This window comes from Budorcas taxicolor, chromosome 16 (genome assembly GCF_023091745.1).
Source record: "Budorcas taxicolor isolate Tak-1 chromosome 16, Takin1.1, whole genome shotgun sequence".
Classification (NCBI taxonomy): Eukaryota; Metazoa; Chordata; class Mammalia; order Artiodactyla; family Bovidae; genus Budorcas; species Budorcas taxicolor.
In genome coordinates, this window is record NC_068925.1 from 46,865,320 (window position 1) to 46,892,750 (window position 27,431).

The 27,431-nt window shown below is 47.6% G+C and overlaps 1 protein-coding gene and 2 non-coding genes across 3 annotated transcripts in view; 1 reads left to right on the top strand and 2 right to left on the bottom strand.

Annotated features, from left to right (window-relative positions):
* CAMTA1 (calmodulin binding transcription activator 1) overlaps positions 1–27,431 on the bottom strand; it is a 967,024-nt gene that overhangs the window by 325,502 nt on the left and 614,091 nt on the right. The window lies entirely within an intron of this gene.
* On the top strand, positions 11,986–12,058 carry TRNAG-UCC (transfer RNA glycine (anticodon UCC)). The gene has a single exon. It is a non-coding gene; the product is annotated as a tRNA-Gly (tRNA).
* Positions 26,215–26,287, bottom strand: TRNAG-UCC (transfer RNA glycine (anticodon UCC)). The gene has a single exon. It is a non-coding gene; the product is annotated as a tRNA-Gly (tRNA).

Below are 27,431 nucleotides of genomic sequence, written 5' to 3' on the forward strand. Positions count from 1 at the left end.
TTTCCAGGCAAGAATACTGGAGTAGGTTTCCATTTCCTTCTCCAGGGGATCTTCCTGACCCAGGGATCAAACCCACATCTCCTGTATCTCCTGCACTGGCAGGCAAACTCTTTACCACGAAGCCACCTGGGAATATTAGTGCCCTTCTAAGAAGTGAGACCAGGAGCCCTCTCTCTTCTCCATGTGAGGACCCAGCGAGAAGGCCAATGTCCACAAGCGAGGAAGACAGTCTGCAAGCAGCTGCCCTTGATGGGAGTATGAACCAGGCCCTCTTTGGAGCTCTGACCCTCCTCTGACCCTCTCTTCTTGAGTGGCTCACTGTCACCCTTGAACCTGCACTGTGTGGGCACACATCTGCAGCTGCTTTGGAAACTGAGCCTCGCCCAAGTATAGGACCCACAGCACAAGCCCAGCACAGGGTGGGGCGGGCTTCATCCACACCTGTCGAGCTCTCACTCCCTGCTCACCCTTGTGCCACCGTCGGCGGTGCCAGCTTTCAGCACGTTTATGCTGCTGTGGTTTCAGATCTGTGGCACATTGCTCCCTAGGCAGCCTGCAGGCGTCTCAGGGCCTGCGGAGGGTATCAGGAAACACACTCTGATCTAAGGGCTGAGGAAACGGGGTAAGTTTATCACAGGAGCAGGTGTCCGGCAAGGAGAGAGACCTGATCAGCCGTGTCCCACCTGCCCCGAGCTGTGGGGTCCACTGTGATAGTTGACTGTGGATGCCCATCCCTGGGAGAGCAGCCCCCTGCCTCACTGGTCCTTAACTTCTTATCCTCCACCCTGGAGTGAGAGCTAAGTCACTTCAGTCATGCCCAACTCTTTGCAACCCTATGGACTGTAGCCAACCGGGCCCCTCTGTCCATGGGATTCTCCAGGCAAGAATACTGGAGTGGGTTGCCATGCTCCCCTCCAGGGTAACTTCCCAACCCAGGGACCAAACCTGCGTCTCTTATGTCTCCTGCATTGGCAGGTGGGTTCTTTACCACTAGGGCCACCTGGGAAGCCTCCACCACCCTGGACCTCCTGCCTAAAGGCACCAACGTGGTGATCAACACAAACTCAGGCACCTGGGCCCTGTTGTGCTCCATCAATGTTCCAACGGCTTCACACCAATTAATCCTCCCCCCATGGCCCAAAGCAGGGCTGCCATTGTCTCCAGTTCACAGACTGGGATCTTGAGGCCCAGGGACTTTAAGTGACTTACCCAAGGTGGTGCCACTAGTTAGCCACGGAGCCCTAGTCCCTGGGCTCAGCCACAGTGCACACCCTCTGCTTAAAAATAGTCAGCCAGCACATATGGAGCACTTGGGGTACCCAGTCATGATTCTAAGGGGTGCTCAGGGCCCCCTGATGAAGGCAAGGTGAGAACAAGAGAAACCTAATAGTTCTCCCAGGTGGTGGCGACAGACAGCTGGGCCTTTATCCCCAGGGAGCACCTGTGAACAGAATCCTGATCTCCCCAGGAAGTTTCCCAGGAGTCCCCAGAGACCTGGGTGCTCAGTCCCCAGGGTGCTCCAGGCTCGAGTCCAGGACGACACTTGGACCCGACCCATGGGTTGTAGCCAAGGCCCCTCTGCCCACTTGGCTGAGTGCCTGCCCCGAGGCCCTACTGTGCAGACTGATTCATCCTGGAATGTTCTACTGAGCTTGGAGGTGCAAAGCTTGTGCCGATTTGGTTTGGAAAACTGCTGACATTGGGACCATGCACTTAGGTGCATGGATTTCCAGGAGACTGGGCAGTGAGCAGAGGTTTGTCGACAGAGCTCTGCAAATAACCTGGGCCAGGGGCTTGGGGCACCTGCAAGGTGGGGTGTGAGAAAGGGATGCCTTCCCAGCCATGTACTCACTCACTCGTTCATTATGGTAGCTCCAGAGTGCCACATGCTATTGAAGGCCCTGGGGATACACAGCAAACCCACCCAGCCCCAGGAAGCTCCACTGTAGTGGAGAGGCAGACAGTAAACAAACGAGCGGATGCAGAGTATTCCAGAAGGTAATGAACGCCGTGGAGAAGAAGACAGGGCAGGAGACGGGCAGTGCTGGGAGCGCAGGGGCTGGTTTGGCACAGAGGCCCCTCCACCGAGGGGCCCTCTGAGGAGCCCTGGGAAGGAAGAGGTTGGGGAAGAACAAGCTGGGTATTCCAGTTGGACAGAGCAGCCAGTGTGAGAGCCCCGAGGAGGGGCATGTCTGGACGGAGAAGACCAGGGACTCATGTCCACAGGTGGGGCCCAATGCTGGAAGGCCCTGCAGGCACGGTGATGCTGTGGGCCCTCCTGAGCTGCAGAGCCATCCTGTGACTTCTGAGCAGAGAAGTGATATGAGCTGATGCCTGCCGTGATATAAATAGACCATGGGGGCCAGTGGTGGAAACAGCAGCTGCAATGATGAACTAGAGAAACACGACAGGAGAGGTTCCAGAGTGAGAGAAGTCAGGGGGTGACATGGAAGGAAGGAAGCACAGTGAGATTTGCTGGTGGAGGGGAGGTGACACGGAGAGGAAGGGAGGTAGGTCAAGGATATGATGCCTGTGTTTTTGGCCAGACACTTGGAGAGTTAGAGTCATCATCTTCTGATTCAGGGAAAACTGCAAGAAGAGGCGTGGTGGGAGGTAGGCAGGGGTCTGGGGGCTGAGTGGGCATTAGATACGTAAGCATTCAGTGGGGAGGTTGATTACACACTCAGGTTTGAGTCTAGACTTCAGGGGTGAAGCCAAGGCCTGGAAAGGGCTTGGGAGCCAGTGCTTACATGTGACATTGAAAACCACGAGACTGAATGAGCTCGTCCAGGGCATGTGTGCAGATGGTGAGAAGGTCGGCAAGGGAGCCCTGCATGAAGCCAGCCAAGGAGACCTACAAGGGGCCACAAGCAGGTGAGAGGATAACCAGGATGTCGTGGAGTCCTGGGAACAGAGGGAAGACAGCATTTCAAGACTGAGGACATTGATGGGTGGTGTGGAGTGAGTGCTGTAGACTGTGGGACGAGGGCTGCAGACAGAGCTCTGAGTGTGGGGTCGAGGAGGCCACTGGTAACCATGATGTGGAAGCCACTGCCGGGCTGTGTGCAAGCAGTGACCTGATTCCACTTGCACCTGAAAACCAGTCTGGCTGTGGTGTTGAGATTTGATGGACAGGGTGAAGGAGGACAGTGGCCAGACCCAGACACCCATGGACATAAAGAACCAACAGGTTCCTGATGGGGAGACGAGGGCAGCAGAGGAGAGGAGCCAAGGATGGTGCCTAGGTGCTTGGCCTCAGAGCCTGGGAGGATGGAGTTGCTGCCGACCAAAGGCTGAGTCTGAGCAGGTGGCGGGGAGGGAAGGGTGAGGACAGACAACATTTGAGATATTTGACTAGATGGCCAAGTGCAGCTGTGAAGCAGACAGTTAAATGGTCAATGGGACATTCAGGAGAGAGGTCTGAGCGAGGACAGAAATGGGAGACACCAGCACAGAGACAGCGTTCCACATCTGGGCTGGCAGGAGGTCCCCAGGAAGTGTGTTGATGTGATAGGGTAGTTATACAATCCCAGTAGGGGCCCATAGAGAGGGAAACCCAGGGAACTTTGGGAGACTGCTGTAAGTTAACATTCACTCAGGAAAGCTATTGGAACGTCATGGAATGAAGCAGGCTTCCTTAACTAGAAAGCCATAAGTAAAAGCATGAGATATGCCCCAGGCCATTAGGTGAAAGAAAAATGCCCTCACTCTTTACTGATGTGAATAAGCCCTATGATATCTGGGTTTCCCTGGTGGCTCTGTCAGTAAAGAATCTGCCTGCCACGCAGGAGACCCTGGTTCAATTTGTGGATAGGGAAGATCCCCTGGAGAAGGAAATGGCAACCCATTCCAGTACTGTTGCCTGGAAACCTCATGGACGGAGGAGCCTAGAGGGCTACAGTCCATGGTGTCGTGAGAGTTGGACGCGACTTAGCGACTAAACAGCAACAACCCTAGTTTGACCTGACAGGGTCAGACACTCTCCTGCCTGATAGAAAGGAGGGGCAGGTGAGTGAGCCTCACATCTGCTAGAACCAGGTGGTCTTTCCCCTCCCGCTGTCCTTTGACTGTAAAGTCGTAACCCTGACTATAAAGTCAGGGCAGACATCCCTCACCCCCGCCTGCATCTCTTACAAGCATCCTACAGTAATGCATCTATTTCTCACCTGTCACTTTCCTCTCGCTGAATTCCTCCTGCACTGAGACACTAAGAACCTGAGACTCAGTGTGTCCAGACACTAGGTGGGGAGTGATCTTAATTTAAAAATTGTGGGTTGGAGTCCCAAGCAGCATGAGGGTTTTGGGCAGGTTTGAGTCCAGGCACATGGGTTCAAGTCCCAGTCTGAGGAGAATGGATTCAGATGGAGCAGCAAGTGAGCTCTGGGCACCCCACCTGCCATCAAGAGTGGGGAGAGGGGAGAAAGAAAAAGAGTGAAAAAAAGTGACCGGAGAGGTAGGAGCAAGGCCAGGAGAAAGCGGTGTCACCAAGTTAGGGCAGCGAATCCAGAGACTGGGTGATGGACAATGTCAAAGCCTCCAAGATGGACTGAGAGATGACAAATGCTATTGGGGGCCAGGAGGGAGGGCATAGGTCTTCAGACTTGGTTTTCTAAATTATGGCAAAAAGCTGACCTTATTCTATGACGATCTTTCACTCGACCTTATTTGGATCCTAACACGGATCAAGGTTCCCTCTCTTCACCAGCGCTGCCTTGGAAAAAAAGGCCAATGAGATCAGCTCCTGTCAAGGGTGACCTCAGCCTTCAGAATTGTCCCTGTCATCAATAAAGTCTCCTTCGCTTGAGGCCTTTAATTTAATTTCCTCCTAATTCTTTAAAGGCTAGCGATTCTCATCAAGTCAATGAGCTGCCTTGAGTGACCAGAGCATGCGCGCCAAGTGCAGGGGATGCAGGCCCACCCACGACCGGAGCTCAAGTGCACGGCCCGCCAGAATGCAGGAGAGATGGAGAGGGGGCTGGGAAGATCCAGAAACGCCCCTGAACCAATTCAGTCCTGTCCTTACCCAATTCCACCTTACTGAGGCAGTTGACTATATGTCCCATTCACTTGGAAATCAGTTGAAATGTATGCTTTCTACTTTCCTTCAAGGAGGAGAAAGCTGTGAGATAAAAAAGCTCCGGCCATATCCTCTGTTGAAACACGAAGCTTTGAGTCACCTTCCCTATCAAAGTTCCTGTCCCATGGCAGCGGCTGAGCTCCCACAGGCAGGGTATCAGCTCCTTCCTGGGCTGTTTTTGGTGACCAGGTTCAGGCTCAGCCCTCAGACCTGTTGGGAAGGTTCCTTGAGCTTAGAATGTTGTGCTGTGATGTGACTGAAACCAAAATGCTTGGGGGCCCCTCCCCAGGCGCTCTGGAGAGAAACCTGGGCTGGGGAGTTAGATGTTCCCCTCTGAGAAGAAAAGTTATTTATTTCTCACTTGAAAGCTAAATGAGGTTGTCCCCATCTCATCCTGGACAAAACGGTTAACTTCTGATTACATGACCTTGGGCAGGTGCACATGACCTTGGTGAGTTAGCCTCTGAGCCTGTTTCCTCCCACAGAGACAGTAATCACTTCTCCCCACGTGCTGCTGGGAGGGGTCAGTGCTATCTTGCCGAGTGTCGAGCACGCACTTGGCCCAGGTGATGGCCACTCAGAGTCAGCCTTCAGGATTGCTGTGGCCTGGGAGGCACATGGGACCCTATAAGGGGAGGACCTCGGCAGGTGGGGTCCTCATGCTTGTCCTTTCCCACCAGGGAAGCCTGGGTATCCTTCCCCAGACTGTTCAGTGGAGGGACTGGGGGCTGGTGGTCACAGTGGGTGGACTGGTGACGTCAGGGGCGGGGATGGCAGTCTTTCCTGAGCAAGGATAGGGAGACCAGGAATTTCCAGATGTTTTGGGCTAACAGTGGGCTCCCCATGGAGGCAGAGCTTTCAGACACAAGCTGCCCATCTTCCCTACTGGCCCCTCCTGGTCCCCTCTGTTCTCCATCTGGGAATACTAGTGTATGAAGAGTAGTCCCAGCCTATGGCCGCTTAGTACATTGACCTGCCTCCCTCTCCAGCTCCTGGTGGCTCAAGGCTGGGAGGGCGGAGTCACTGGGCTCATGAAGCTCCTCCCCCCAGGCTGCCATCATCACTCTTGGAGAGAAGGACACAAGCGGGCACTTGGGGGGAACTTCATTACTACCCATTGAGGGCTCACGCTAAAGCCCCTGGCTGTGCACCTACCCAGGCCCATTACTAGAAGGGAGAGTGGCCCATGGGACCATGTCTTAGGAGGGGATTCTAGCCAGGCAGAGGTGCCACCTACGATGGCTCCACCACGCCCTCCCCACCTCCCAGTGGCCTCCTGTGATGTTTCCATGAGGGGCTGAGGGGCACAGAACATAAAGAAAGCAGAAGCCAGGATGAGAGAGAGCGAGGGCTGAACAGACCTGCTCTGATTTCTCTCTGTGCCACTTGCGACCATCTGGTGTAAAGGGGACCCCGATGGCCCAGAGGAGCACCAAATCCTGCCCCCTGGCTGGCCTCCTGGGCAGAGCAGGGATGGACAGAGTGGATTCTAGAGTGTCACGCAGGAGCAGCAGCCCCATGGCCGTGATTCTGACTTTCTGTGAGGGCCAGGATCTCTGGCCCTCTCCTAATGTCATCACTGGTTGCCACCTGGGTCCTCTGTGGATGAAGACAAGCCCTTCTCTGGGAGGTGGGGCCATCTGTCCTAAATGCAGGGGTAGCCCAAGGCAAAATGGGATGTAGACTAACACGGCCCTGGCTCCCTCCCTTCCGTGGGGGCCATCTCCTGCCCCTAATGCCCTACAAGGACCTCACTGGGCCAGATACACACCTGCGTCAGACTCCCCATGGTCCTGGCATCCAGCTCTGAAGGTATCTGTTCCCTCTCCCTGAGTTCCCTCCCCAACATCCCCGCCTACCAACAGGTGCTTGATGGTAATTAGGCAAGAACACATTATTGAAAACCTATGTGTGTGATTGTGCAGCAAAGTCACCAAAATCTGTTCAGAAGGGTTTGCTCAACCAATCTGTCTTCAGTGAATCAAACAGTGTTTAGTAATCATATAATAACAGCCTCCCAAGTGCCATCACAGGGCTTCCCTGGTGGCTCAGCTGGTAAAGAACCCACCTGCAATGCGGGAGACCTGGGTTTGATCCCTGGGTTGGGAAGATCCCCTGGAGAAGGGAAAGGCTACCCACTCCATATTCTGGCCTGGAGAATTCCATGGATTCTATAGTCCATGGGGTCACAAAGAGTCGGGCATGACTGAGCGACTTTCGCTCACAAGTGCCATCACAAGCCCAGCTGGGCTGGGGCTCTGGGTTTAAAGTGGGAAAAAGTTCCAGGGGCAGCTGGTTGGAGCCTGAGATTCAGAAGTGACAAGCACCTCCCTCCTAGTTAATCCAACTCAAACCCCACACTCTCAGGCAGGTGTACTTGCTAAGGGGCTAGTTTCTGCACAAATAACTCAGAGATAAAACCAAAGGAGAGTCGTGTGAGTTTGTCTGAAAAGCCCACACACCAAAGACCTGCAGCCATTGGTGGGGCAGCAGCGGGCTGTCTGGTCAGCCCCGTGTAAGCATGACCACATGGTCACACAGGAGGGGGGACTGGAAAGTGGAGGGAAGAGGCAAAACCAAGGGCACCACTGACAACTCCAAGCGCACATTCCTAATGCCACTGGTAAAAGAATATTTTAAACTCTTCCTGCTCCTGGCTATGTGTCTCAAACATGATAGCCTCTGGGCTTATGTTCCATCTTTTGGGAACATTCAGTGCTACTTAACTGCAGTACAAATTGGCTCGCTACAGTCTTCTCCTTCCTTGCCAGATTCTGAGGTCTGGGGTGCCTGGGGATCGAAGGCCATGAATGCTGGATCATGCTCCCTGAGGCCATCCCCTCCATGGCCAAGGTCTCTGCATAGACCACGTCCTGGGGGTTCCCCTTCCCATCTTCCTGGTCCAAAGGGATCTGGAGATGGAACCAGATTTGCAGGTCATGGGAGGAATGGGCACGGCCAAGGCAGTTCTGCTGCAGAAGCCCCAGCTCTGCACTCAGGCAGGACCCTCCACCCTGACAGCTGAACCTCTGTCCTGACTGCTCTCAAAACCTCACACTGCAGTTCTGGGGTGAGGTGTGCTGGTGGTCAATTCCACTATCAACTGCAAACAGTCCCCATCATCAGGGAGCTATGTACAGAGAGACAGTCCCTCCAGGCCCCTGCAGCTGGGAGGTGCTATCTCAGCCATCACCCCGTTCTCACCCAACTTGAGTCATACTTGTTACATCTCAGACCCCCAGCTTGGGGCTAATTCTATCCTGTTGTTCATGGAGGCCTCACACTCATCCACTGTGGTGTTCTTCCCGTTTATAGATTAGATAATCTGTAAATGAGGCTCAGCAAAAAGAACTCACACATCCAAGGTCAAAGCCTGTTGTAAGTGAGGCATCAAGCTCTGAGGCCCTCCTTGAGGACCCCAAGTCTGGTACTGTTTCAGGGACATCAGACTCCACTGTGGAGTCAGAAGGTGGTGCTGGCTGGTACAGACGCTTCATGAAGGCCACGGCCAACAACCACCCCCCAACAGCAACTCTCACTTCTCAACTGCAGTGAGTACCAGGTATATATGCAGTGAGTACCAGTACTGCCCAATTGCACTGATCTCACATCCTAGCAAAGTAATGCTCAAAATTCTCCAAGCGAGGCTTCAACAATATGTGAACTGAAAACCTCCAGATGTTCATGCTGGATTTAGAAACAGCAGAAGAACCAGAGATCAAATTGCCAACATCCGTTGGATCATAGAAAAAGTAAGAGAGTTTCATAAAAATATCTACTTCTGCTTTACTGAGGATGCCAAAGCCTTTGACTGTGTGGATCACAACAAACTGTGGAAAATTCTTGAAGAGATAGGAGTACTAGACCACCTGACCTGCCTCCTGAGAAGTCTCTATGCAGATGAAGAAGCAACAGTTAGAACTGGACATGGAACGATGGACTGGTTCCAAATTGGGAAAGGAATATGTCAAGGCTGAATACTGTCACCCTACTTACTTAACTTATATGCAAAGTGCATCATGAGAAATGCCAGGCTGGATGAAGCACAAGCTGGAATCAAGATCGCACGGAAAAATATTAGTAACATCAGATATGCAGATGACACCACCCTTATGGCAGAAAGTGAAGAGGAACTAAAGAGCCTTTTGATGAAAGTGAAAGAGGAGAGTGAAAAAGCTGGCTTAAAACTTAACATTCAGAAAACTAAGATCATAGCATCTGGTCCCATCACTTCATGGCAAATTGATGGGAAGCAATGGAAACAGTGACAGACTTGGGCTCCAAAATCACTGCAGATAGTGACTTCAGTAATGAAATTAAAAGACACTTGCTCCTTGGAAGAAAAGCTATGACCAACCTAGACAGCATTTTAAAAAGCAGACACATTACTTTTTGACAAAGGTCAGTCTAGTCAAAGCTATGGTTTTTCCAGTAGTCGTGTATGGATGTGAGAGTTGGACCATAAAGAAAGCTGAGCACCAAATAATTGATGCTTTTAAACTGTACTGTTGGAGAAGACTCTTGAGAGTCCTTTGCAAGATCAGACCAGTCATTGCAGGCGGATTCTTTACCAACTGAGCTGTCAAGGAAGCCCTGAAGGAAATCAGTGCTGAATATTCATTGGAAGGACTGATGCTGAAGCTGAAGCTCCAATATTTTGTCCACCTGATGCCAAGAGCTGACTTACTGGAAAATACCCTGATGTTGGGAAAGATTGAAGGCAGCAGGAGAAGGGGATGACAGAGGATGAGATGGTTGGATGGCATCACCGACTTGATGGACATGAGTTTGACCAAGCTTCTGGAGTTGGTGATGGACAGGGAAGCCTGGCATGCTGCAGTCGACAGGGTTGCAAAGAGTCGGACACAACGGAGCGACTGAACTGAACTGATGAAGCTCAATGCTGCCCCATCTTTAGGATATTTTTACCTCAGCTCAATTGTAAAATTAACAGATAAATTATTATTGTACTAAAAAGACTTTTACTTTATGCTGATCATTAAGGAAGGAGGCTTCATACTCCAGCCTGGTTACAGAGACCTGAAATTGCTTATATTAATCTCCTTGTTCTGCAGGAATGGACTCTTTCAAAATGTGTTTTAAATTGTTTTCCAAAGGAACAGAAGGCTGTGAGGAGGGGGCTGGTGGCTAAGAGTGGCCCTATACTTCCAATGGGAAACCCTTAGCAAGACTCCTGGGAGACCCCATGGGGAGCCAGGGCCCTCAGTCCAGGATGGGGTCCCTGGACACCCTCCAGCACAGATGTCCCCCAATCAGACAACACAGACGGTGCTGTGGCACTTCCAGTCCGAGAGCTCTTGTTCTCCATCAGCTTCATGCCCAGCAGCAGGCCGACCTCGTGGGTGAACAGACAGAGGGCTGTCGCTGCCCCAGGGTGCCCACCATCCTCTGGGGAAACCAGAAGAGTCATCTATGCCAGGGGATGTTGGAAGCCAGTCTCTAAATCCACGTGGAATTGCTCAGAGTGCCATGGGGGGTGTTGCAGGTGCCCTTTGGAGAGGCATAAGTAGAAGGGTAACAGCCACACAGCAAAGGCAACAGGGGAAGGAGCAACCTGAGGATGGGGTCAGAAACCAGGCTGGGATGTGCCCATGGGCCAGTAGAGCCACAGACTGGGCCAGAGTGCAGGGGTACTGGGGAGAAGTGAGATGAAGACAGGTCAAAACCACGACATCAGTTAAGGTAGGCGTCAGGTCAATGAGCAAAAAATGAGGCCAAAGAGACACTTTATGATGTTAAAGGCTGCCATTCCCAGTGAAGATACAACTGTTAGAGACCAAATTGAAAAAACAGCAACCTTAATAAAGTGGAAATTAAAGAAGATGAGTGGAAAAGTAGAAACACACTAATGACAGAAGACTGTAATTCTCTTGCTCATTCTAAGATAGATAAAGGAGACAGAAATATGTGAGAACAGAAATATAGAAGACGGAGCAAGATCAATCGCAATTATTGAAGAGAAAAATTACAAATGAGTCATTACCCTCTGACCCAGCAAGCCCGTTTCTGGAATTTATTCTTCAGATATATTCAGAGTACAAAATGACACATGCAGAGAAGTAGTCCCTGAAATAATGTTTCTTACAGCAAAATATTAGAAACAATAATACTTATGGTACCTGTACACACTAGAGTATTATGTTGCATTAGAAAGAATTAAAAGGGGAAAAAAAGAACAAGGAAATTCTCTATGTACCATGGAAAATGTTTTCTGGGATTCATCATTAAATGATAAACCACAGGTCCATCATGGTGAATAAATAAATGGGCAAGAAGTGTAAGAAAGTAGGAAAGTAAGTATACACGGGCTTCCCAGGTGGCGCTGATGGTAATGAACCCGCCTGCCAATGCAGGAGACACAAGAGACGCAAGTTCCATCCCTGGGTTGGGAACATCCCTTGGAGTAGGAAACAGCAACCTACTCCAGTATTCTTGCCTGGAAAATTCCATGGGCAGAGAGCCTGGCAGGCTACAGTCCATGGGGCCACAAAGCATCATTTCTGACAAAGCAACTGAGCACAAGCATATATACTTGCAGCTGTGCATAGAAATGTTGGAATAATACAATAAAATCAATACAGGTTGCAACACATACCTTTCTATAAAACGTCACTTTGAATTTTGAGCCATATGAATACGTGAATGTGCTGGCCGAACAGTGACCATCTAAAAATGCCCACATCCTAGTCCCTAGAACCCATGACTACGTACTTCCTGGCAGAAGGGCCTCAGCAGGTGGGAACAGAGTTAAGGTCCCTAAGATGGGACGGTTATCCTAGGTCATCCAGGAGAGCCCCAGATAATCTCATGCATCTTTAAAAACAGAGACCCTACCATGCTGAGATGAGAGGGAGCTGTGACTACAAAAGAAGAACCAGAGAGGGACGTCCCTGGTGGTCCAGAGGTTAGGACTCCGCGCTTCCACTGCAGGGGGCCCAGGTTCAAACCCTGGCTGGGGATCATAAGATCCCACATGCCATGTGATAAGACAAAACAAACAAACAAACAAACCTGAAAACAACAGACAAATATACAAACAACAACAACAACAAAACTCTCTGAAGAGAGAAGGGTCAGAGAGATACAACACTGGTGGCTGTGAGGATGGAGGAAGGGGCCATGAGCCAAGGACTGTGGGCACCTCCAGAAGCTGGAAAAGATAAGGAGTTTCCTCTGGAGCCTCCCATCCTGTCCACACTTCAGCCCACTGAGAGTTTAGCCCAGTGAGATCCATATCAGACATCTGACTTCCACAACTCTGAGATAGTAAGTATGTGTGGTTTTAAGCCATTACACTTTTGATAACTTGTGACAGCAGTCACAATTTATCAATAAATTAATTAACAATTCATTTATTAATAAATATTTAACAATAAATTATTTATTAATAAGCAACATATATTTATTGATAATAATTAACAATTAATTATTTAAAATTAAATTAAAAACATCAAGAAGACATTTTTAGCTTGTCCCACTGGTCTGGCTCAGACACTGCTGGTGATGAGAAGCCCCTGGGTCAAGGCTGAGTGGGTACACAGCTCACAGTCCTGTCCTTACCTCGACATCCCAGGAAAACCCATCTTGGGTTCACCCGAGGACCTGGGGACAGGGTAAGAGCCAGGAGTTCAGATACCCCAAGCCAGGAGCAGCGCTGGGAGGGTGCAGTCCTTGGAAAAAACCTTGTCTGGTGCACAGCTCTCATGCCCTGTGACCACTTGGCAAGAGAGGCCAGGCTTAATGGGAAGACAAGTTTGTTGCTGCAGAGTTAGAAATGCTGCTTTGTTCAGGCAGCTTTTGAAAGTCTGCCTGGAGGGCCTGCTGATGGCCAGGACAGGATAGAGTTAGTGACTCACAGCCTGGCTGGGCCCAGAAGGTGTCCACAGGTCTATCCTGCCCAGACCCTCTTTGGAAAAGCCAGGGCAGAGCTGCAGCAGGAAGGTCAGTGAATGTGCCCGGGGCTTCTGGGGAGGCTGGGACCCTGGGGCTGTTGGAGGGGCAGCCCTGGTCAGCACAGTGTGGAGGCAGGTCTGACCATGGTTAGGGCAGATGGCAATAGGCCCAGGTGGAGGGGTCAATGGTGGAGTGGCCTAGGGCTGGGGAGGAACCCAGAGTGCCCAGGTCATGGGGAGAAGGGAGGAAGAGCCTCATGGGCTTGTGAGCTGGAGCTTATTTCCTAAACCAGAGAAGCAAACACCATCCTCATCAAGGCTGACTTGCAGCCCAGGTGGCAGCTTGACCTAAACACTGTGACAGGGAGCCTTGCCCCCACTGCCCTTATGTCATCATCTGCTTGTGACTAGGAGCTGTCACCCTTACCCAGAGGCCTCTGGGAGCATAAGGGTCTGGCCAGATGACTGCAGTACCAGAGCTTTGGGGTCATGACCAGCTCCCATTCATCCTTAAAGACCTAGTGTCACCTCCTCCAGGAAGTCTTCCTGAGGAACTTTCCTCTCCCCTATCCTCCCTATGACCACCTACAGAGATCTTTACCATTAGGCTTATCCACACTGCTACTTTTGCATCTGCCTCCCTCACTAGGTTATGAGCTTCTGCATAATTAATACTACTTACCATTCATCTTAGTATCGCCAATACCTAGCATAGTACCTGGCACAAAACACGTGGTCACTCACCTATTCATTTATTCTCTAAGCACTTACTCTGTGCCGGGGACTATTTTGTGAATGAAAGAATCATGAATGGATGCTAGTTCGCCGGCTTCATTCCCATGATAGACGATGCTTTGAGAACATTTCCTACTGACAGGGTCCAGGCAAAGGTGCCGTCTGAGTGAGGGGCCACTGGGCGACTGATGGGACCACTTGCAAGGTTGGTGTGATGGGTTCTGGACTTCACTTCTTATCCAGTTTTAACAATGAGGTCGTGAGCAGCACCCCAACTCCCCCAGTTCTCATTCCCCATGCTCTTCACATTGATGCTCACTGCAAGTCTAGCGAAAGATCCTCCCAAGCCTACTTCAAACCTCACAGAAAGAAGAGGAAGGGGAAGCTGAGAACCCCAGGAGAAGCAGGGCATCATTCAGCACAGCTGAGCCCCCACCCTGACCAGGGCAGCTGATGGGACTGTGACCTTAGAAAGGAATCCGATGTCCTAGTGCCTATGGTTTGGAGTACAGGATGGATCACCAACCCCAACGAGGACGGCGCATCAGTGGTCAACTGCTGCTGGGAGGCTGACAGGTGCTGGTGATCACCTACTATGGTGGATGGTGAGGAGGGAGGGCTCCCAGGGTCTCTGGGTGGGCAGGAGAGAAAGGTGATAGAGAGGGTGCCCTCGTGGGGGCAGGGCACAAGCAAAGGAGTCCCCCCATGGTCTGAGCCTGCCTGAAAGAGTGGCTGGAGGCAACTGTATTCACTCCCACACACCTACGCCCTCTGAGATGCAAATAATAACAGCTGGATTAGAGGAAGACATGAAAACAACTTGATCTCAACCACGTGAGACCACTCATGCCCAAGAGCTGAGGCCCCTGCCACCTTAGTCCCTCATCTTTAATGCTCCTGGGAACAACAGGGGAGCAGGTGGCTCCATCCTTGTTTTAGAGAGTGGAGAACTACAGCCAGAGGCTGGTGACTCAGAGTCAGGTGTCAGAGTGATAACCAAGGGACTCAGCTTCAGGCTCTGCTCCTGGTGCCAAGGAAACAATCTGGGTGGGGTGGGGACACTGCGCATGGAGCCAGAAAGAACTGAACTCAGCCCAGTACACAACAACCAGAAATCAATCACATTTCTACACGAAGGCAATGCACACCTAGAAATGGGTAAAAAAATCAGTATCATTTATGATAGCAACAAAAATATACCCAAACATTAGGAATAAACCCAGCAAAATATGTGATTTATATGCTGAAAACTACAAAAAAAAACGGTGAAAGAAATCAGAAAAGACCTAAATCATTGGAGACATAGTCCATGCTGATGAATTGGACTACAATTCTACATCTACTGACTATTTTAGTAGTGTTAAGATGCTAATTCTTTCCAAATAAATCTATAGATTCAATGCAATCTCAATCAAGTTCCCAGCAGGATTTTCATTTTGGAGAAATCGACAAACTGATTCTAAAATTTCTATGGAAACACAAAGGAAATGGAATTGTTGAAGCAATTTTGAAAAAGAAGAATGAAATTGGAAGACACACACTACCTAATTTCAAGACTTACTCTAAAACCACAGTAATCAAGACAGCATGGAACTGGCAAAAGTACAGATATCAATAAGTAGAGTTCAGAATTAGAAGTATCCATATATGGTCAATTGATTTTCAACAAGAGTACAGAGGCAATTCAATGGGGAAAGGACAATCATTTCAATAAAAGGTGCTGGAAAAACTGGATATCTATAAGCAAAAAGAAAAAACTCTGGCCCATACCTCATACTGCATACAAATATTAATGCAAAATAGATCATAGACATAAAACCCCAAACTAGTAAAAGCAAAGAAAATTCTTGTGATCTCAAGTGAGGCAAAGACAGCTTCAATAAGATTTCACAAGCATGATCCATAAAAGAACAAGTTGATAAATTTGACTTCATCAAAAATAAGAATGAACATCTGTTCTTTGAAAGACATTGTTAAAAGAGTAAAATAAGACACAGACTAGGAGAAAATATTTGCAAATCACATATATGATCAAGGACTTGTAGCTAGAAGGTATAAGGAACTCTCACCCTCGCCTTCTCCAGCTCAGTCCAGGGGTCTGTTCTTTACATCTGTGTCTCCTTTGCAGCCCTGCAGATGGAGAAGTCTTGAGCCTACTGTAAAAATAAGACTGAATACCAGAAGCAGGAGGCTTACGTCCAAATCCTGAGAACACCAGAAAACTTCTGACTCCAGAGTTCATTAATCGACAAGAGCTCATCAAACACCTCCATACACACTGAAACCAAGCACTACCCAAGGGCCAACAAGTTCAGAGCAAGACATACCATGCAAATTCTCCATCAACACAGGAACATAGCCCTGAGCTTCAATATACAGGCTGCCCAAAGTCACTCCAAACCCACTGACATCTCATAACTCATTACTGGACACTTCATTGCACTCCATAGAGAAGAAATCCAGCTCCACCCACCAGAACACCGACACAAGCTTCCCTAACCAGGAAACCTTGACAAGCCAGCTGTACAACCCCACCCACAGTGAGGAAACTCCGCAATAAAGAGAACTCCACAAAATGCCAGAATACAGAAAGGCCACCCCAAACACAGCAATATAAACAAGATGAAGAGACAGAGGAATACCCAGCAGGTAAAGGAACAGGAAAAATGCCCACCAAACCAAACAAAAGAGGAAGAGATAGGGAATCTACCTGATAAAGAATTCCAAATAATGATAGTGAAAATGATCCAAAATCCTGAAAACAAAATGGAATCACAGATAAATAGCCTGGAGACAAGGATGAAGAAGATGCAAGAAAGGTTTAACAAGAACCTAAAAGAAACAAAAAGAGTCAATATATAATGAATAATGCAATAAATGAGATAAAAAACACTCTGGAGGGAACAAATAGTAGAATAATTGAGGCAGAAGACTAGGATTGGTGAGGTAGAAGATAGAATGGTAGAAATAAATGAATCAGAGAGGAAAAAAGAAAAATGAATTAAAAGAAATGAGGACAATCTCAGAGACCTCTGTGACAATGTTAAACGCCCCAACATTTGAATCATAGGAGTCCCAGAAGAAAATGACAAAAAGAAAGACTGTGAGAAAATACTTGAGGAGATAATAGTTGAAAATTTCCCTAAAATGGGGAAGGAAATAATCACCCGAGTCCAAGAAACCCAGAGAGTCCCACACAGGATAAACCCAAGATGAAACACCCCAAGATGCATATTAATCAAATTAATAAAGATCAAACAGGAAGAACAAATATTAAAAGCAGCAAGGGAAAAACAACAAATAACACACAAGGGCATTCCCATAAGGATAACAGCTGATCTTTCAATAGAAACTCTTCAGGCCAGGAGGGAATGGCAGGACATACTTAATGTGATGAAAGAAAATAACCTACAGCCCAGATTACTATACCCAGCAAGGATCTCATTCAAATATGAAGGAGAAATCAAAAGCTTTACAGACAAGCAAAAGCTGAGAGAATTCAGCACCATCAAACCAGCTCTCCACCAAATGCTAAAGGATCTTCCCTAGACAGGAAACACAAAAAGGGTGTATAAACTCGAACCCAAAACAATAAGTAAATGGCAACGGGATCATACTTATCAATAATTACCTTAAACGTAAATGGGTTGAATGCCCCAACCAAAAGACAAAGACTGGCTGAATGGATACAAAAACAAGACCCCTATATATGTTGTCTACAAGAGACCCACCTCAAAACAAGGGACACATACAGACTGAAAGTGAAGGGCTGGAAAAAGATATTCCATGCAAATAGAGACGAAAAGAAACCAGGAGTAGCAATACTCATATCAGATAAAATAGACTTTAAAACAAAGGCTGTGAAAAGAGACAAAGGAACTACATAATGATCAAAGGATCAATCCAAGAAGAAGATATAACAATTATAAATATGTATGCACCCAACATAGGAGCACCACAATATGTAAGACAAATGCTAACAAGTATGGAAGGGGAAATTAACAATAACACAATAATTGTGGGAGACTTTAATACCACACTTCACACCTATGGATAGATCAACTAAACAGAAAATTAACAAGGAAACACAAACTTTATATGATACAATAAACCAGTTAGACCTAATTGATATCTATAGGACATTTCACCCCAAAACAATGAATATCACCTTTTTCTCAAGTGCACATGGAAGCTTCTCCAGGATAGATCACATCCTAGGCCAAAAATCTAGCCTCGGTAAATTCAAAAAAATTGAAATCATTCCAAGCATCTTTTCTGACCACAATGCAGTAAGATTAGATCTCAATTACAGGAGAAAAACTATTAAAAATTCCAACATATGGAGGCTGAACAACACGCTGCTGAATAACCAACAAATCACAGAAGAAATCAAAATATGCATAGAAACAAATGAAAATGAAAACACAACAACCCAAAACCTGTGGGACACTGTAAAAGCAGTGCTAAAGGGAAGGTTCATAGCAATACAGGCATACCTTAAGAAACAAGAAAAAAGTCAAAGAAATAACCTAACTCTACACCTAAAGCAACTAGAAAAGGAAGAAATGAAGAACCCCAGGGTTAGTAGAAGGAAAGAAATCTTAAAAATTAGGGCAGAAATAAGTGCAAAAGAAACAAAAGAGACCATAGCAAAAATCAACAAAGCCAAAAGTTGGTTCTTTGAGAGGATATATAAAATGACAAACCATTAGCCAGACTCATCAGCAAACAAAGGGAGAAAAATCAAATCAATGAAATTAAAAATGAAAATGGAGAGATTACAGCAGACAGCACAGAAATACAAAGGATCATAAGAGACTACTATCAGCAATTTATGCCAATAAAATGGACTACTTGGAAGAAATGGACAAATTCTTAGAAAAGTACAACTTTCCAAAACTGAACCAGGAAGAAATAGAAAATCTTAACAGACCCATCACAAGCACAGAAATTGAAAGTGTAATCAGAAATCTTCCAGCAAACAAAAGCCCAGGTCCAGATGGCTTCACAGCTGAATTCTAGCAAAAATTTAGAGAAGAGCTAACACGTATCCTACTCAAACTCTTCCAAAAAATTGCAGAGGAAGGTAAACTTCCAAACTCATTCTATGAGGCCACCATCACCCTAATACCCAAACCTGACAAAGATGCCACAAAAAAAGAAACTTACAGGCCAATATCACTGATGAACATAGATGCAAAAATCCTTAACAAAATTCTAGCAGTCAGAATCCAACAACACATTTAAAAGATCATACATCATGACCAAGTGGGCTTTATCCCAGGGATGCAAGGATTCTCCAATATCCACAAATCAATCAATGTAATACACCACATTAACAAACTGAAAAATAAAAACCATATGATTATCTCAATAGATGCAGAGAAAGCCTTTGACAAAATTTAACATCCATTTATGATAAAAACTCTCCAGGAAGCAGGAATAGAAGGGACACACCTCAACATAATAAAAGCTATATATGAGAAACCCACAGCAAATATTATCCTCAATGGTGAAAAATTGAAAGCATTTCCCCTAAAGTCAGGAACAAGACAAGGGTGCCCACTTTCACCACTACTATTCAACATAGTTCTGGAAGTTTTGGCCACAGAAATCAGAGCAGAAAAGGAAATAACAGGAATCCAAATTGGAAAAGAAGAAGTAAAACTTTCACTGTTTGCAGATGACATGATCCTCTACATAGAAAACCCTAAAGACTCCACCAGAAAATTACTAGAGCTAATCAATGAATATAGTAAAGTTTCAGGATATAAAATCAACACACAGAAATCCCTTGCATTCCTATACACTAATAATGAGAAAACAGAAAGAGAAATTAAGGAAACAATTCCATTCACCATTGCAATGAAAAGAATAAAATACTTAGGAATATATCTACCTAAAGAAACTAAAGACCCATATATAGAAAACTATAAAACACTGGTGAAAGAAATCAAAGAGGACATTAATAGATGGAGAATTACACCGTGTTCATGGATCAGAAGAATCAATATAGTGAAAATGAGTATACTACCCAAAGCAATCTATAGATTCAATGCAATCCCTATCAAGCTACCAACAGCATTTTTCACAGAGCTAGAAGAAACAATTTCACAATTTGTATGGAAATACAAAAAACCTTGAAGAGCCAAAGCAATCTTGAGAAAGAAGAATGGAACTGGAGGAATTAACCTGCCTGACTTCAGGCTCTACTACAAAGCCACAGTCATCAAGACAGTATGGTACCGGCACAAAGAAAGAAATATAGATCAATGGAACAAAATAGAAAGCCCAGAGATAAATCCACGCACCTATGGACACCTTATCTTTGACAAAGGAGGCAAGAATATACAATGGAGAAAAGACAATCTGTTTAACAAGTGGTGCTGGGAAAACTGGTCAACCACTTGTGAAAGAATGAAACTAGAACACTTTCTAACACCATACACAAAAATAAACTCAAAATGGATTAAAGATCTAAATGTAAGACCAGAAACTATAAAACTCCTACAGGAGAACATAGGCAAAACACTCTCCTACATAAATCACAGCAGGATCCTCTATGACCCACCTCCTAGAATATTGGAAATAAAAGCAAAAATAAACAAATGGGACTTAATTAAAATTAAAAGCTTCTGCACAACAAAGGAAACTATAAGCAAGGTGAAAAGACAGCCTTCAGAGTGGAGAAAATGATAGAAAATGAAGCAACTGACAAAGAATTAATCTCAAAAATATACAAGCAACTCCTGCAGCTCAATTCCAGAAAAATAAACGACCCAATAAAAAAAATGGGCCAAAGAACTAACCAGACATTTCTCCAAAGAAGACATACAGATGGCTAACAAACACATGAAAAGATGCTCAACATCACTCATTATTAGAGAAATGCAAATCAAAACCACAAGGAGGTACCATTTCACACCAGTCAGAATGGCTGCGATCCAAAAGTCTACAAGCAATAAATGCTGGAGAGGGTGTGGAGAAAAGGGAACCCTCTTACACTGTTGGTGGGAATGCAAACTAGTACAGCCACTATGGAGAACAATGTGGAGATTCCTTAAAAAACTGGAAATAGAACTGCCATACAACCCAGCAATCCCACTGCTGGGCATACACACCGAGGAAACCAGAATTGAAAGAGACACGTGTACCCCAGTGTTCATCGCAGCACTGTTTATAATAGCCAGGACATGGAAGCAACCTAGATGTCCATCAGCAGACGAATGGATAAGAAAGCTGTGGTACATATACACAATGGAATATTACTCAGCCATTAAAAAGAATACATTTGAATCAGTTCTAATGAGGTGGATGAAACTGGAGCCTATTATACAGAGTGAAGTACGCCAGAAAGAAAAACACCAATATAGTATACTAATGCATATATATGGAATTTAGAAAGATGGTAATGATAACCCTGTATGCGAGATAGCAAAAGAGACATAGATGTATAGAACAGTCTTTTGGACTCTGTGGGAGAGGGAGAGGGTGGGATGATTTGGGAGAATGGCATTGAAACATATATAATATCATATGTGAAATGAATTGCCAGTCCAGGTTTGATGCATGATACAAGATGCTCAGGGCTGGTGTACTGGGATGACCCAGAGGGATGGTATCGGGAGGGAGGTGGGAGGGGGGTTCAGGATGGGGAACACGTGTACACCCGTGGCAGATTCATGTTGATGTATGGCAAAACCAATACAATATTGTAAAGTAATTAGCCTCCAATTAAAATAAATAAATTTATATTAAAATTTTTTTAAAAAAAGAAAGTATAAGGAACTCTCAAAACTCATTAGTTAGAAAAAATAAGAAAGCAAACAACCCATGGAAAAATGGGCAATAATAATTTGAACAGACATCTTCCAAGTAGGTATGCTGCTGCTGCTGCTGCTAAGTCGCTTCAGTCGTGTCCGACTCTATGCAACCCCATAGATGGCAGCCCACCAAGCTCCCCCGTCCCTGGGATTCTCCAGGCAAGAACACTGGAGTGGGTTGCCATTTCTTTCTCCAATGCATGAAAGTGAAAAGTGAAATTGAAGCCACTCAGTCGTGTCCAACTCTTAGCGATCCCATGGACTGCAGCCTACCAGGCTCCTCTGCCCATGGCATTTTCCAGGCAAGAGTACTGGAGTGGGGTGCCATTGCCTTCTCCGCCAAGTAGGTATATGTATGGCCAATAAGCTCAAGAAAAGATGCTCAACATCATTAATCACTGTTGTTGTTTTCGTGTCCGACTCTTTTGCAGCCTGTAACCCACCATGGACTGTAACCCACCAGGCTCTTCTGTCCATGGGATTTCCCAAGCAAGAATACCAGAGTGGGTTACCTTTTCCTTCTCCAGGATATCATTCTGAGCCAGGGATAGAAGCCAAATCTCCTGCACTGGCAGGCAGATTCTTTACCACCTAGCCACCAGGGAAGCCCCTTCACTGGTCATTAGGGAAATACAAATTAAAATCACAATCATATACTAACTACCAAATATCTATTAGAATCACTCAAAAAATGACAATACCAAATGCTGGCAAGGATATGGAGAAACCAGAACTCTGGTACACTGCTGATGGACAAGTGAAATGGCAATCTTTTGGGGAAACAGTTTGGCTGTTTCTTAGAAAGTTAAACAAATTTACCAGATGACCCAGCAATTTCACTCCTAGGAATTTACCCTAGAGAAATAAAAACTTATGTTTACACAAAAACCTGTATATGGCTGCTTATAGCCCCTTACTTGTAACAGCCCCAAACTAGAAACTGCTCAGATATCCTTCAACAGGCAAATGGATTAATGAACTGCTGTGTATCTGCACCACGGAATACCTATCGCTTATAATACAAAGGAATCAACTGTTGATACACGCAACCACGTGTATGAGACTCACAATCATTATGTTCAGTGGAAGAAGCCACACTCAGAAGGCTATGTTCCGTATGGTTCCTTCATAAGGGGCTCTGGAAGAGGCAATGCTATGGGGACTTTAAATATTTCAGGGATTGGGATGTGGGGAGGGCTTGAGACTCAGGGACATTTCCTGAGGTGATGAAAAGGTTCTATTTCTCTTTTTTTAATCCCCAGATTCTTAACTGCCTTTTTTGTACAAAATCAGGGTTTTGTAATTTCTGTTTTAAAAAATATATTTTATTTTCGCTCTGTAGGGTCTTAGTTGATACACTTTGGCTTCTCTGGAAGCCCACCTTCTTCAGCCCAACTTCTCTGGAGTTGTGGTGTGCTCTGAAGCCTGTGGGCTCAGTAGTTGTAGCTTGCAGGCCTTTGTGGGATCTTCATTCCCTGACCAGGGATTGAACCCATGTCCTCTGCTTTGAAAGGCAGATTCTTAACCACTGGACCATCAGGGAAGTCCCAAAGCTCTATGTCTTGATTGTGGTGGTGATGACAAGGCTCCATGCGTGTACTAAAGCTCTCAGGACTAAACAAAAGGGCAGGGGGGTGGTGGTGGTTTATTGTATCTTGAGATATGCAGGAAACCAAGAATTTCCAGGCCATGTGACTTGGGGCAGGGGTCTTTCTGAGCAGCAGTTTCCTTATCTGTATAAAGGGTATAATAAAATAACTTAGGGACTGCCAAGGATGAGCTAAAGGTGTGCCTATGTGCTCTGAGTAAAAGGTTCCATGAAACATCTAGATACTTGAATGCAGGAAACTATCCTCAGCACCAGGGAACCAGCTGGACATGCCACCCAGCTCCTTCCCATGGGGGAGCCCAGAAGTGACCATCTCAAGAGGAATGGCCACTCCATCCTGGCAGCCCAGGCAGTGTTGAGATGTCTGACCCAGACCCAGCCCAGACAGAGGTTCTTGACTGCAGTATATGACGCCGCCAGGCTGCAGGAAGATCCTCATTCCTAACAGGATCTTGTGAGGAAGATTTGCTCTTTTTCTTTATAAACTTGGTGGTGGGGGTGGAGGTTGGTTTACAGTCATCCCTCATTCTTTCTTTGGTACTGAGTGTTCACCAGTACCAGAGTGGTGCCCCTGCCAGGAACTTGTCATGGATGGGTGTCTATGTTAACTATGCTTTCTTATTTTCTGTATTCTTGAGGCTCTGGCACCTGGGTCCCTAATGACCTAACACAGGAGGGACTTGCCCCTCCAGGTCTAGCTAATTCTTGTCTAGCACAGGAGTGTGCTTTTCATATGCAAACCAACCAGTCCAGGGCCCATCCTGAGAACCACTTCCTCTCTCTCGCTCCAGGAAGCAATACTCCTTTGCCTTAATCATCCCAGGGTCAGCACCAGACAGCTTGGACAGTCCTCCACCCAGAGTCCACTGAAATTACTCAAACTGGCCAATCCTACGCCTGCTTACACTGCCTCACTGATGCCTTCCAGTGGAAAGCATAGTAAAGGCTCTTGTCCACAGTTTCATCCTGCTCCATTCTTCTGACCAGCCCTGGTGCTTCCCCACATGGACCTACACTGCATCCCGATTCTAGGTGCCCAGGAGTACAAGCTTCTCTACCACAGTCATTTCTGTGTCTGCATGACCTATGGTGCCTGATTAAAACAGAACTTGGAAGCACATTAAAACAATGTCTAGAGAGTAATCAGTGGCACAGGCATTATTATCACTTCCATTTTATACAGAGGGGAACTGAGGCCCAGAGAACAGAAACCATCTGCAGTGTCCCAAGGCTAGTGAGGAGCAGCGTCGTTCTCAGAGCCTCAGTCTGTCTGCTTCCCAAAGCTGGTACCTGCTCCTGCTGCTGGCTCCATGGACGGCCATGGTGTGTGTCACACAAGGAGTGACACCCACCACGTGGATCCAGGTGGAATGCCAGGAGGAGGCTGGTGTGGAACGTGGGGCTAGGCGGCCCACCTGCAGAGTCCTCAGTGCATGGGGGAGGGGTGGGAAGGGACCAGCACTGTACTATCCTCAGACTTTTGGCTCTGCCAGAGCTGCCCCACAGGTAAGAGGCAGGTAAAGGTGAGTGAGTCCCTAATTCAGGCCTGCAGGCCAGGCAGTAGGTAGGTCTACAAAAGTTACGCAGATGCTGAAACAGTGGACGGTGATCAGCAGTGCCTGTGTGCTAAATTAGTTCCCTGGACTTGGAAAGCAAGACCCCTGCTGATGTGGATCCCCTCGACTGACCTCGACTGACCCCGCCCTGACTCCTCCCATCTGGACTGAGCATCCTGTCTTCTCCAAGGCTTGAGAGGTCCCCAAGTTTCTCCTACCTGCATCCCCTCTTCCCTTGGTCTCAACCCCTCCCCAGTGTTTAGATTCCATACTTTCCTGTCTGGACCACTGTGATGGGCTTCTGTCACCACCTGGAGCATAGGTCTTCCCATCCTGGCTCTCACCGTGCCCCCCACCACCCCCCACATGCTAAGTAAAATTGATTACCCACCCACCAATTGCCCACACATGTCTCACTGGAACCTTGTCCAGGGCAAATTGGCAGAGAAGCTGCAGTGGTGCTCAGCCAGAGGCACTCAGGTGGAGCCACACACCTAACCTTCCTGCTCAGCCTGGGACAGGTGGTACCAGGGAGCCACTCCTCTCTGCTTTCTCCCCACTCTGGTCAAAGAGCTGGCTGCTTATAAGAGGTGCCAAGGGAACATGTTAGATATGCTGACAGCAACGGTCTGGATACGTGAGCCCTCTGGGACCCAAAGAGAACCAGCAGGCACTGCAGGAGGGAATCCAGGCAGAGATCAGAAGCAAAGGAAGTGACCCCAAAGAGACAGGCTGAAAAGGATGGAGCCGGGAGCCACAGGCCGGGGAGAAGAGGCTTGGGGAGAACTCCTCCTTCAGGAGACTGAAGAACCATCTCATACTAGAGTAGATGCCAAGGAAGCCTCAACAGGCCAAAGTGTGCAACACGGGCTGAGCAGCTCCATAGAGTCCTGACCCTCCTGTCCTTCATTTGGTCTGCACCACCTCCTTTCACTCATGGGAAGGAGTGTACACAGGAGTGCACTGTACAGTGCTGGGAAGCTCTGGGCCTGGCGCCGGCCCCACCCTGGCCACACATGCAGGCCTAGGCAGAGAGAAAAACCCTGGTCCAGGGCACACTGCCCAACCAGAAAAGAGTGGGTGCAGGGGTCCAAGGCCCTCCACCCATGCTTTGGGCATCTGGCTCAGCCAAGGGCCTGGCTTCTCTAGGCAGGAAAGGGGAACTGCCAACTGGAAGCAACAAATGCTCCGCTGAACTCCCAGCTGTGACCGGAAGAGCATGACCAGCAGGTGCATCCTCAGCGGGAGCCAGGTGCTGTCCCCAGGCCATGGCGGCCAGAGAGGTAGGTCGGTGGCCAAGCACCCTGGACTGGGAAGTCCGAGGCCAGGACATGCACCAGGGCCCCAGGACGGTGTCTCCAACTAAGGCTGGGCCACCTCCGCTTCCAGCTTCCCAGGACCATCCCTCCCAGGATGTTCCCTCCAAGAAGAGAGAGGGTGTTTTTGTTTGTTTTTAAATTTTTTATGTTTTGGCTACATTGCACAGCGTACGAGATTTCAGTTCCCCGACCAGGGATCGAACCTGTGCCCCTTGCAGTGGAAGAGCAGCGTCTTAACCACTGGACCACCAGGGAAGTCCTGAGAGAGGATGTTAAAGCCTTCCCACCTGATGACAGGGACATTTGAATTTTGTGACATGAGAGTTCTGTTCACCTAACAACGATGACCACAGAGCAACGTGACACCCCACACCTGCTAGAGCTAAACGTCTCCTGTGTGTCATCCCACTGAACTGTCACAAGGACCTTATGGGGAAGGGACTGTGTCCCTGTTTCCCAGATGAAAAACCTGCTCTTTCCAGCGGCAATCTGCCCCAGATTAGTGGTGGGGCTGGGAGCTGAACCCTCCAAGGTCCCACATCACAAGCAAAGACAGACACGTGTCCCCCGGGACGGAGGAGGCAGCCCTGGGAGGGGAGACCACGAGGATTCTGAGGGCAGCCTTCATAAACGGTTCCAACAACAGAAAAGGGCTTTCCAAGCATTATCTGCCAAAAAGCCAAGAGAGGAGGAGGGAGGAGAAACAATAAAAGCAAAGATCAATTGTGCTGAAGAGAAGGTGGCAGGAAGACGGATCTTGCTGGAAATTCCTTCTGACTGGACTCTGCCAGGATCAGGGTATTTTTCATCCCAAGATTAAGCAAAATTCTTTTCCGTCATAACCTCCTACCCATCTGTGTCCAATCTCCCACTCTCATTTCTAGAACATGCACATTTAAAAATCTATTTTGCAGCTTTCTATGGTGTGCTTGGGTGAAGGACGCTGCTTCCTAGCTTGAAGATGAGCAGAGGAGCGAGGAGACCTTGAGAAGTCGGAGCGCAGTCCCCTACCCACCAGGCTGGGAGGGCGTGACAGTGACAGGGTTCAGGGCGCTGGGACCCAGCCTGCTGGCAGGGGGCGCTGTAGTTGTGGAGCCCAGAGACCGGGCCTGGCTCTTGCAGAACCTGACCAGCTGGGAGAGGAGAAGTCGGGATTCTTCATAAGCATTGGACTTGGAACGTGAGGGTGGGGAGAAATGGGGAGAATGATGTCTCCTGGTTCAGGACTGTGAGGATGGTGATGTTGCTGTCACTATGTGAGAAAAAGAAATCAGTCCTGGTAGTGTTGATAGCTGTGGGCTGAGGGCTGGGAATTAAGAGGCTCTGGTCTGAGGGTGTTCAGTGAGGGGGTGGGGGTGGGGGTCGGTCACGAGAGCCTGTGAGATTCCCCAGGGTTAGA